This window comes from Nycticebus coucang, chromosome X (genome assembly GCF_027406575.1).
Source record: "Nycticebus coucang isolate mNycCou1 chromosome X, mNycCou1.pri, whole genome shotgun sequence".
Taxonomy (NCBI): Eukaryota; Metazoa; Chordata; class Mammalia; order Primates; family Lorisidae; genus Nycticebus; species Nycticebus coucang.
Genome location: NC_069804.1, coordinates 146,097,360 through 146,109,996, shown reverse-complemented (window position 1 = coordinate 146,109,996; position 12,637 = coordinate 146,097,360). Strand labels below are relative to the sequence as shown.

Below are 12,637 nucleotides of genomic sequence, written 5' to 3'. Positions count from 1 at the left end.
AAAGGTCATGGATAAAGAACCTGGGGTTCCAAGAGGTAAAATTATTTGCCCAAGGTCACACAGCTGTTTCCCAAACCAGACCCCCCTGCCTTCTACTCTGGTGTTCCTAACTTATCCATTATACTACAAAATCTTTACAAAGTATCTATCAGTCTTAGATGAGTGTCAGGGGTTCTGGGAAGCCAATGAGTAAAATAAAAGCCTGAAACACTTGTGATGTGTGATAGCAGTATAACATCCCTCCCAAAGAGATGCCCACATCCTAATCCCCAGAACCTGTGAACATGTTAGGCTATATGGCAAAAGGGAAATAGGCTGAATTAAGATTGAATTAAGTTGGCTAATTCGCTGACTTTAAAACAGAAAGATTATCCTGGATTATCTAGGTGGGTCTAAATTAATCATAAGGATCTTTAACCTAATGATCATGAACAATACCTATAGGAGCTCAAACAAGATGTCTGTCTGTGGTGGTGCCTGTGGCTTAAGAAGTAGGGTGCTGGCCCCATATGCTAAAGGTGGTGGGTTCAAACTCAGCCCTGGCCAAAAACTACAACAACAACAACAACAATAAAAAGATGTTTGTTTGCTGCAAATGATACTTGTAGGCCTGGTTTATTTTGCAAACGAAAACTTGATGACACACGTTACTGTTTTGTTATCTGATTTGAATCTGTAAGCATTATATGCTTCATTCTCAATATTTTTCACAGTTGTGCCTAAAATAACTGAAACCAACTTGGGTGAATTATTTTGATTCGTAAGAAAACCAAAGAATGTCCAGTAGTGTGTCATGTATCATAATGGTTGTTTTGTTGCGGCCTCTGCATGCCTCAACTGGCATGTTTCGTTTCTGAGTGCTCCGCAGTCAAGGAGTTAAAAGTAGAAAGGAGACGCAGAAGAGGTCAGAGTAACGAGATATGGAAAAGACCTGGCTGGCCATGGCTGCCTTTGATAGTGGAAAAGGGGGCTATGAGCATTAGCTAAGAAATATGGGAGGCCCCCAGAAGCTGGAAAAGGCAAGGAAACAAAATCCAAGAAGCATTTCTGGAGTCTCCACGAAGGAATTCAGCCCTGCCAACACTTTGATTTTAGTCCAGTGAGACCCATTTTGGACTTCTCGACTCCAGAACTATAAGGTACTAAATTTGTATTGTTTGAGACATTAAGTCAGTGGTCATTTGTTATAGTAACAATAGAAAACTAGTAAGGTAGCAGGAAAAGGGATGGGAGAGGGTTGGGGGAGGGAGCAAGGAGGGCCAGGCAATAGAATTGAAGTAATTTATCTGCTAAGGCAAACTTTGTCTATTTTACCATTTTTCCAAGTGGATAAAATTAGTACACCCTTCAAATAATAGTCTTAATATGCTCTTCTTTTTACGTGAGTATAAGTCACCTTGGGTAAGTTTTCTAGTATTCAAAATCTGTATGAATAAATGACTCACTTGATAATGCTGCAGTGGCTCATGTGATTGCTAGGACAGATTCAAAGTGCTCTCCTTCCCAGTAAATCTCTCCAAAAAAGAATCAGCATTTTTAAAACTAGAACTTCAAATTGAGTAAATAAGAGAAGGGAGATTGAAATAAAATGTTTCCCTTCTATAAAATTTTCCTTTGAACAGAACATCTTTTCCTGCATTGCCCAAGGATAATTTTGCCAGTGACTTGCACAAGCATAAAATTCCATTTACTCTGCATTTATTTTTCTATTACTTGCTTCTACAGAGAAAGAAGAGTGTTAAACAATTACAAAGGAAGCTGACTCTAAAAATGTTTTTCTTGATTGACAATCAGATTTTCAGGGCCAGAGCATCAACTGTGAATGCATGCCAGTGACCATGAGCTTGACTCTCATAGTATAAATTCTGACAATATCAAAATTCTAAAGCTCTAGAACTTTCAGTATCTTTATCACTGTAGCAAGAGCAGTGTCTTATTAATCTGCAAATCAAATGTCCTAAAAGGAGTTTCTCCTCAACTGAATGTTAAACAATTTGATTACCTCATGGGACTTAAGATTTTCATCAAATGCATTGTCTGTCACCAAAATGAGTTCAGTTCCTTCCAAGATCTCAGCAGGTAATGTCCACCACAGGGAAAAACTATTAACCAATTCGGAAAGTAGGGATCAGTTGACACCTAGAATGGAAAGGGGAACTGTTAGCTCATACATGCATAAAAATCTATAAATTGATTTCTGGCAAAACCAGACTTACACAGAGTGTTCACCCTTAGATAGACATTCCTTTGTCTCAGGGTATGGAATATTCCAACCAGGGCCATTAATGCCATCAAAATAAGATTAAATATTCAAAGTCCACTTCTGTAGCAGATTGTGGCATCATCTGCCTAATATCCCTCTCTCTTCTTACAATCAAACCCTCTTCCTATAGGAGACTCACCCCATGAGGTTTAAGTGAAACGAACAGAAACTCCCCACCCTTCAGACCACTCAAGTTGGCACATGATCGATCCTACCTCATTTTGTCTACTTCCAACAGCGACTTAAAAATTATTGGCCTTTAAAGTACTTGTTTTCCTTCTGAAAAGTCTAAACATTGTCATTTCTTAAAGGCAGTATTTTCCATATTGTCAAAAGTGTCCTATTAAAAATTAAATGCTTCCTCTTGATTTTGCTGTGAACCTAAAATTGCTCTAAAACATGTAGTCTATTAAAATTGTTTTTTGTTTTTTTTATTAAATCATAGCTGTGTACATTAGTATGATCGTGGGGCACCATACACTTGGTTCATAGACCGTTTGACACATTTTCATCACACTAGAAAATTGTTTTAAAATTAAAAAGTGAATGCCCTTGAAAGACATTAATAAGTTAGTGAAAAGGACTTTGAAAGTAAATCAAACCACTCCAAAATTCCACCTAGGTGAAATATGGGTTCCAAAGGCAAGAGATTCAATGTAGATAGATTTTGACAAGAGAGTCAGTACAAGAAATGATCTAGACTCAAGTGCATAGGTCTAAAGCCTGGCTGTATGTAAATATCAACAAATGCTACGTGCCTGTTAAACACATGAACTCCTGAGTACTACCTACCATCAGAGATTCCAATTCAGTAGTTCTGGGTTGGAACACAGAAAACTGCATTGTTAATGTAACCCTCCCCCCCATATGAATCAGGGAATGGCCAAATTTGAAGCTGTTATCAGAGGACATTGCCTAGAGAAGGTAGAAAGAAGTAGTGCCCTGTACAATTATGAGACAGAATGACGGTTCTACTTACAGGCTAGCTATAAAGAGCAGGATCTTCACAGAGCCCCCATACAAATTATACAGTAGCAATTTTACTAAATTCAGACTATACTACGTATGTCAGTGAATGAAAATACTATAGATTTATTCTTATATGTTAAATAACTTTCCTGACTTAGTCAATTTCAATCCAATTAATATTTATTTAGCACATAGTATTTATAAGGCCTCGAGATGATGCTATGATGAATATGAAGATAATTAAGGCCTGCCCCCAGGGACTCACAACCCACAGAAGGAGATAAACATTTACTCAGGTAAATCATAGAGTTTGATAAGGGTTGTAACAGAAGCGCAGCCAATGTGGTATTAGAAAATAAGGGACAAAGGGATTTATTCCAATTGGAGGCCTCCAGAGAGGCTTTATAGTATAGCTATTCCTTGAGAAATGTCTTTGAAGTCAGGCACAATGCTGTATTCTTGGAAAAAAAGACAGCATAAGCAAAGGCACCAAGGTAGGACAGAGCTGGACTTGTTTAAGAAAGGCAAAGTTGTCTCACTTGGTTTGTGTTTAGAGAACTTTCCAATACTGTCATTTGTGGTCAAAGTGCCATAGCATAGATTGCTTTGAGCTGAGCTGAGTGGGAGACAGTCTGGCAGAGGCAGGAAGCCTTGTTCCCCTTTCTGTGGTACTATTCTGGGTTTTCATACTCCACAGGATTCACTGTCCACCCCCCACCAGCTCTCCTGTATACTTCATCAGTTACTCCAGTTGAAAAATAGATGTTGTTTTGGTCTCTTTTTGTGGGAGAAACAAGCACCAAGCCACTCTAGCTGGCTATTTTACCAATGTCTCACTACTTCTCATGAAGTTAGTCTATTTGGTTTCCTCTGTTGCAAAATGCTCTTTGCCTCAAATATATTATTGGATTATTGCTTTATAAAATATGCTGACTTTTTCCTCAGTGAATGAGAATGTCCAGACATTCATTTTGAGATTGGACACTATTTCCTGTCCTCTTCCAAGCCATTATTCCAGCTAGAGGTCTTTCTTCCAGTTTTAAACAACAATAACAAAAAAATTACAAGGCATGCAAGGGCATAGAATGGATGGCTCATTAACAGGGGAAAAAAGATATCAAAAGAAACCATTTTTGTGGAAACCCAAACATTGAACTTACTAGATAAAGACTTAAATCAACGGGTTGAAAAAAAATAAAAAATAATTTAAAAATAAAATTAAATAAAATTTAAAAAATAATAATAAAAATAAATAAATAAATCAACTGGTTGATGTGTCAGCAAGATAAGGGAAGAGAAGGCACCTGATTTTCCCTCCCACCCTGGAGGTACTGAATAATCATCCACAGATGGACAAAGAACTGACAAAATATCCACATCAAAATAAGTAGGAAAAGATGAAGCACACTCATGCATAAACCCCATTCTGGGTACCAGTGCCATATAAAAAGGGAGGAATCTCCAACACTCAGTTTTTCCCTAAGGAGCAAAGATTTTGAACCACACATGTAGAGCCACCTTTATAGTTTCTCCAAAGAGTTTCAATCTAAAATCACCTAGTTCTGGGAATGAAACGGACTCAGCATTCTCAAGTTTCCCTAGGCCACCTTCAATGAAGTGGTGGTTTTAAATAAGTACACAAAAATTTCCAGAGGCTGTAGCTCCTAGCATCAGTCCAGATGAAATGCTCAGTTCTCAGTATCTCATTGGAAGGAAGTTGTCTGCACACTTTTCTATCTTCTGCCTGAGCCTCAGGGTAAGGCTACATTTGTGACCAGATGGGAAAGACGAACTAAACTGTAGACCTCCACCAGACTGAATAAAAGTGTGACTACTTCCTGCACTTCCTCTTTTAGACAGTTCCAGTGATAAATCCAAGCGACAGGGGGCACCCTTGTCTTGTTCCGGTTCTTAGGAGGAATGTTTTCAACTTTTCCACATTCAGCAGGATGTAATGTCCAAAGTCTCATCTGAATATCATCTAATAGGATTAGGTGGGAGAAAAGCAAGATATAACACATCCTAAGGAAAAATTCTTCTCCAGCTGTGAACCTATGAAGCCAGACACATTAAGTGCTTCCAAAATATAGGGCAGACTTTCCTATTCCAAAAGGGAAATATAGGAAAGAGGGAAGGGGTGATGGGTCCCAAGGAAGTACAAAATCTAGCAAGACAAATTGCTTTACATTTCAAAGCTTGAGAATTATTCTCTTTGCTTCAGTGCTCTGTTTTCCAGGTCCATTGGGGAGCAGCATCACCCACGCAGTCTCAGTGGAGGTCCTACCTGGCCCTCCCAATGTTCTGGGTGGAAGCCTTCTGGCCTTGATACTAAAGCAGTGACTTTAATGGTCTCTGAATCACTTTTGAGATCCTTCTTCCCTTAACTTGAAGGTTAGCATGTACTTGCAGCCAAATAGCTCTATGGTACCATCCAGTAAAATCCAGAAGCTCAATAGCCTTCTTTCATTCCATCCCACCTTCTCCATCCTCCTTAGTTCAAACTGGTAGTGTCTCTGCTGATACAATCCTGTCTCTATTCTTAACTCCTGTTAAGATGACTGATTAATTTCATGATCAGTCACACGCATGGTCCCCTTATTAACTGGTTGTTCAACCACACAGTGTTCTCTTTAGCATAAGCAATATTTGTTTGCAATATGTATAGGCTGAGGATTTTTCAAATCTTCAAGTTCTTCCTCCTGTTTATTAATTCCTTCCTCAATTAATATTTCTTTTTGCATTTTACTATAAGTATTCAGAAAGAACCAAGCCACTTCTTCAATACTTTGCTTAGAAACCTTATAACTACAGGGATGCAAGGCTGGTTTAACATACGCAAGTCTATAAACGTTATCCACCATATTAACAGAGGCAAAAATAAAGATCACATGATCCTCTCAATAGATGCAGAAAAAGCATTTGATAAAATCCAGCATCTTTTTCTAATGAGAACACTGAAGAGTATAGGCATAGGTGGCACATTTCTAAAACTGATTGAAGCTATCTATGACAAACCCACAGCCAATATTTTACTGAATGGAGTAAAACTGAAAGCTTTTCCTCTTAGAACTGGAACCAGACAAGGTTGTCCTCTGTCACCTTTACTATTCAACGTAGTCCTGGAAGTTCTAGCCAATACAATTAGGCAAGACAAGGAAATAAAGGGAATCCAAATGGGACCAGAGGAGGTCAAACTCTCCCTCTTTGCTGACGACATGATCTTATACTTAGAGAACCCCAAAGACTCAACCACAAGACTCCTAGAAGTCATCAAAAAATACAGTAATGTTTCAGGTTATAAAATCAATGTCCACAAGTCAGTAGCCTTTGTGTACACCAATAACAGTCAAGATGAGAAGCTAATTAAGGACACAACTCCCTTCACCATAGTTTCAAAGAAAATGAAATACCTAGGAGTATACCTAACGAAGGAGGTGCAGGACTTCTATAAAGAAAACTATGAACTCCTCAGAAAGGAAATAGCAGAGGATATTAACAAATGGAAGAACATACCATGCTCATGGATGGGAAGAATCAACATTGTTAAAATGTCTATACTTCCCAAAGCAATCTACCTATTCAATGCCATTCCTATCAAAATACCAACATTGTACTTTCAAGATTTGGAAAAAATGATTCTGCGTTTTGTATGGAACTGGAAAAAAACCCATATAGCTAAGGCAGTTCTCTGTAACAAAAATAAAGCTGGGGGCATCAGCATACCAGATTTTAGTCTGTACTACAAAGCCATAGTGCTCCAGACAGCATGGTACTGGCACAAAAACAGAGACATAGACACTTGGAATCGAATTGAAAACCAAGAAATGAAACTAACATCTTACAACCACCTAATCTTCAATAAACCAAACAAGAGCATACCTTGGGGGAAAGACTCCCTATTCAATAAATGGTGTTGGGAGAACTGGATGTCTACATATAAGAGACTGAAACTGGACCCACCCCTTTCCCCACTCACAAAAATTGATTCAAGATGGATAAAGGACTTAAATTTAAGGCATGAAACAATAAAAATCCTCCAAGAAAGCATAGGAAAAACACTGGAAGATATTGGCCTGGGGAAAGACTTCATGAAGAAGACTGCCATGGCAATTGCAACAACAACAAAAATAAACAAATGGGACTTCATTAAACTGAAAAGCTTCTGTACAGCTAAGGACACAATAACCAAAGCAAAGAGACAACCTACACAATCGGAAAGGATATTTGCATATTTTCAATCAGACAAAAGCTTGATAACTAGGATCTATAGAGAACTCAAATTAATCCACATGAAAAAAGCCAACAATCCCATATATCAATGGGCAAGAGACATGAATAGAACTTTCTCTAAAGATGACAGACGAATGGCTAATAAACACATGAAAAAATGTTCATCATCTCTATATATTAGAGAAATGCAAATCAAAACAACCCTGAGATATCATCTAACCCCAGTGAGAATGGCCCACATCACAAAATCTCAAAACTGCAGATGCTGGCGTGGATGTGGAGAGAAGGGAACACTTTTACACTGCTGGCGGGACTGCAAACTAGTACAACCTTTCTGGAAGGAAGTATGGAGAAACCTCAAAGCACTCAAGCTAGACCTCCCATTTGATCCTGCAATCCCATTACTGGGCATCTACCCAGAAGGAAAGAAATCCTTTTATCATAAGGTCACTTGTACTAGACTGTTTATTGCAGCTCAATTTACAATCGCCAAAATGTGGAAACAGCCTAAATGCCCACCAACCCAGGAATGGATTAACAAGCTGTGGTATATGTATACCATGGAATACTATTCAGCCATTAAAAAAAATGGAGACTTTACATCCTTCGTATTAACCTGGATGGAAGTGGAAGACATTATTCTTAGTAAAGCATCACAAGAATGGAGAAGCATAAATCCTATGTACTCAATTTTGATATGAGGACAATTAATGACAATTATGGTTATGGGTGGGGGAAGCAGAAAGAGAGAAGGAGGGAGGGGGTGGGGCCTTGGTGTGTGTCACACTTTATGGGGTCAAGACATGATTGCAATAGGGACTTTACCTAACAATTGCAATCAGTGTAACCTGGCTTATTGTACCCTCAATGAATCCCCAACAATAAAAAAAAGAAAAAATAATAATAATAATAAAAAAGAAACCTTATAACTAGCCAATTTCATTGCTCACAATTTCTGTCTTCCATAAAACACTAGAACACCGTTCAGCCAATTTCATTTTCACTTTATAACAAGGATCACCTTTCTTCTACTTCCTAATAACAAGTTCCTCATTTATATTTTTAATTACATAATATTATAGGGGGTGCTCTTTATGTCTGAGATCTCACCAGATCACCATGAGCATCTGCATTTCTAGCATGCATCTCAAAACTCATTCAGGCCTTACCCAATACCCAGTTAAAAGATGCTTCCATGTTTTTAGGTATTTGTTAAAATAGCAGCCCACTTCTTGGTATAAAAAAATCTGTCTCAGTATTCTCAGGTTTCCCTAAAAAAAAAAAAAAAAAGAACAAAAAAAAAACCATAGATTGGGTGGCTTAATCAACAGAATTTATTTCTCATAGTCCTGGAAGCTAGAATTGTCCAAGACCAGAATACCAGCATAGTTTGGTACTGGTGAAGTCTTTCTTCTTAGCTTTCAGCTGACGGCCTTCTCACTGTGTCCTTATAATAGTGGAGGTAAAAAGAACACAAACTCCCTGGTGTCTCTTCTCTCAAGGGCACTAATTTCATCAAGGGTGTTCCACTCTTATGACCTGAATTAAACCAAATTATCTCCCAAGTGCCTTACCTTCAAATGCCATAACATTGGGTGTTAGGGTTTCAAAATATGAATTTTGGGGAGACAAAACTCAATCTATAACAAGCCCTATCTATTTAGAGAATTTTCCCAGTACTCCAGAGACATGTGTGTCCTGAGTTCTCACTTGGGCTAATGCCCAGCAGTCAAGCCAGAAAGAAGATTCATGTAGACACTCAATGGTGAGCATAGACGCTCCAGAGGTAGACCATTATTAATGATGTTGACTGGCTGGAGTCCTACTCACTGGTCTGACTCTTACAAAACCCATTGAACCAACTGCTGTGAACCTTCTAGTGTCATAGTAAGCTATGTACCACAGCTCTGCCCTCCTCCTGGGTTGCTGCGTTGCTGCGTGTGTGTGTGTCTATGTGTGTGCATGGGTGTGGGGGTGCATTCAATACTTCTTCTGGAAAAAAGTTGGAAATACCAAGCCTCCAAGTAGCCATATTCTAAAGAGGCAGAAACCTGACTTCCTTTCTTTCATGCTTTTGGAGACAAGGATAGCAGGCCCTCTCTCATAGGAAGTGCTAGAACCACTGGAAAGAGTGAAGAGTCAAGCTCCCGGACAAAAACCTATGTGTGAACTTTCTTGCCCTACTACAGGCAATTACAAAAGCTTTATTTATGGGTTCTCTATATTTTGTTGATTAATATATCTATTTTTATATCAGTACCATACTGTTTTTGTTACCATAGCCTTGTAATACACTGTAATTCAAAGTCAGGTAATGTGATGCCTCCAGCTCTGTTCTTTCTTTTCAAAATTACTTTGGATATTTGGGCTCTTCTTTGGCTCGATATGAATTTTAGCATTGTTATTTATAATTCTGAGGGAAATTATGTTGACATCAGTAGCATATAATGTGGGAGGAGTGGAGGTAAAAAGCACAGCGTTCTAGTATGCAAGGGCAGTTGTTATCAGCTTACATTGACTATTATAAGATAATTAATATAAGTTCCTGGAACTTCAAGGGACCTGGAGTCCCTTTAATGGTAAAAGAAATAAGTGATGCTGGGAAAACTTGATATCCATAGGCAAAAGAATGAACTTGGACCTTTTCCTTACACTATATGCAAAAATTAACACAAATGAATCAAAGACCTAAATTCAAGAGCTAAAATCCTAACACTTTTAGAAGAAAATATATCAACTTAAATTTTGTAATTTTTAAAAACATCACACCAGAAGCACAGGCAAAAGAAAATATAGACTTCATTAAAATGAAAAACTTTTGTGCAAAGAATCAAGAGTGTGAAAGGTCAGTCCATAGGATGAGAAAATATGTTTACAAATCATATATCTAATACTACAGGATATCTAATCTACATAAAGAACTGATACAACTCAAAAAAAATAAAAGTGGGCAAAGGATGCTGAGTAGACTTTTCTCCAAATAAGATACATGCGTATGCATGTCCAATAAACATATGAAAAGATACTCATGACCATTTGTCATTATACAAATTCAAGTCAAAGACCATTTGAGATATCACTCCATTTTTACTAGAATGGTTATAATAAAAAAAAAAACACGTGTTACTGAGGATATGGAGAAATAGGGATCCTTGTAAACTGCTAATGGAAATGCAGAACAGTATAGTCACTATGGAAAACACTTTGGATGTTCCTCAAAAAGTTAAACATAGGTTTGCCATATGACTCAGCAATTCCACTCCTAGGTATCCAAAAGAAATGAAAACAGAGACTCAAACAGATAATACACCAATGTTTATAGCAGCATTATTAACAACAGCCAGGAGGGGGAGATAACCCATATTTCCATCAATAGCTAAATAGTAAGCAGAATGTGGGACAAAATATTCCTATTATTCATAGTACTTATGGTCTATAAGGTTGCAATAAACACCAAATTGGCAAATATTGAACCACTGTTCCTAGGGGAATTTAGGTTAGGTATCTGGGAGCCTCTGGTCACAATATTGCTGTCATCCAATAAATACAGGAGTATAACCTTGTTTTATGTGCTTCTTATTAACATATATTGACTACTGATTTATATTAAGCTGACAGTCACCAGAACTGTAATTCATATCTTAACAAAGCTTATATTATGTACATATTTTTCCATAAGGCACATCACAGCCTTGTGCTTAGAAACACTAGATTGTACTTCAACACTAAGTTTGAGATCCATTTTAAATAGAAAAATCACCAAAAAAGCATAAAAATGCAAAAAATCATAGTACTAAATAGATAACAAAGAGGACATTTGTTTAAAATGTAAGAACTTTCAAAAAATAAAATAAAATATGAGAGCTAAAACAAAAAGGCAGAGCAACACATTCTTTAACCTCAGCTAGGAACACATACATGCATTACATGACATGACTCAATTTTTTTGCCATTCTACAAAACTGCTGCTCTACAAAATATTTGCTCTGTGAATGACTAGAAGTTTTTTTTTTTTTTTGCTCAGTGCCTATAACTCAGTGGCTAGGGCACCAGCTACATACACCAGAGCTAGCAGGTTCAAATCCATCCCGGGCCTGCCAAACAATGACAACTACAACAACAACAACAAAAAATAGCCCGGCATTGTGGTGGGTGCCTGTAGTCCGAGCTAATAGAGAGGCTGAGGCAGGAGGATCACTTCAGCCCAAGAGTTTGAGGTTGCTGTGAGCTGTGATGCCACAGCACTCTACCCAGGGAGACAGCTTGAGACCCTGTCTCAAAAAAAAAAAAAAAAGTGTTGATTTTTTTTTATTGACTTTTAAGGTTACAAATCCCAAGGCCATTTCAAATACATGAAAGGATTTGAATAGGTTACAATGCAAATACTATGCCATTTTATGTAAGGGACTGGGACATTCATTGATTTTGATATGCACAGGGATACTAAAATACTTTGTCCTGTCACTCTATGGAGTATCAGAGATTCGTTCACATGGTCTCCCTTAACTGGGGTGCTGAAACCTCTTACAGTATCTCAGGCCTCCACAAAACCAAGGTGGAAGCTGCCAGTCTCCTTACCAGCCAGGCCCATAACTGGAACAGCATCGATTTTACCATACTCCATTAGCCAAAGCAAGAACTGGCCCAGATTCAAGTATAGGAGAAATGATGAGATAAATGTCAAAGAATTTGAAGTCATCCTTAATTTATCACAAACACTTAACCAAAATGACTAAGAGGATATCTATTAGAGTTAAGATTATCACCTACCCTACACTGCTTGTTCCACATAGTCAATTTTGTCCCTGCAGTGGTAGTTTCATACTCCAAGACCTAATTACTAATAGAAATGAAGTATATGACCTGAAACTCAGAATGTAAGATCTTTTTTGAAATATTTGATGAATTAGTGGATTATACAAAATTTCAATCACTTCAAAGACTGCAAAAAGTTCTTTCTCTGTAGTGATGAAGACTTCGGTCATCTTTTCAGCAAACTAATCTTTCACTTTATTCTTCAGTAAAACTGTGTGCTCATAATTAATCTATATGCATACACTGAAATTTATTAAGCAGATACAGTTTAATAAATTAAGCCAATACTGCTTAATAAATTAAGGAGATACTGCTTAATAAATTAAGCATATCTTTAGCCAGACTATAACGACTTAGGAA

The 12,637-nt window shown here is 37.6% G+C and overlaps 1 long non-coding RNA gene across 1 annotated transcript in view; it reads left to right on the top strand.

Moving 5' to 3' along the window:
- The first annotated feature begins 985 nt into the window (after nt 1–985).
- The window catches only part of LOC128578077 (uncharacterized), a 49,634-nt gene continuing 37,982 nt past the window's right edge, over nt 986–12,637 (top strand). Inside the window, exon 1 of the long non-coding RNA XR_008377670.1 lies at nt 986–1,139. This is a non-coding gene — a long non-coding RNA (uncharacterized LOC128578077). The remainder of the gene's footprint in view (nt 1,140–12,637) is intronic.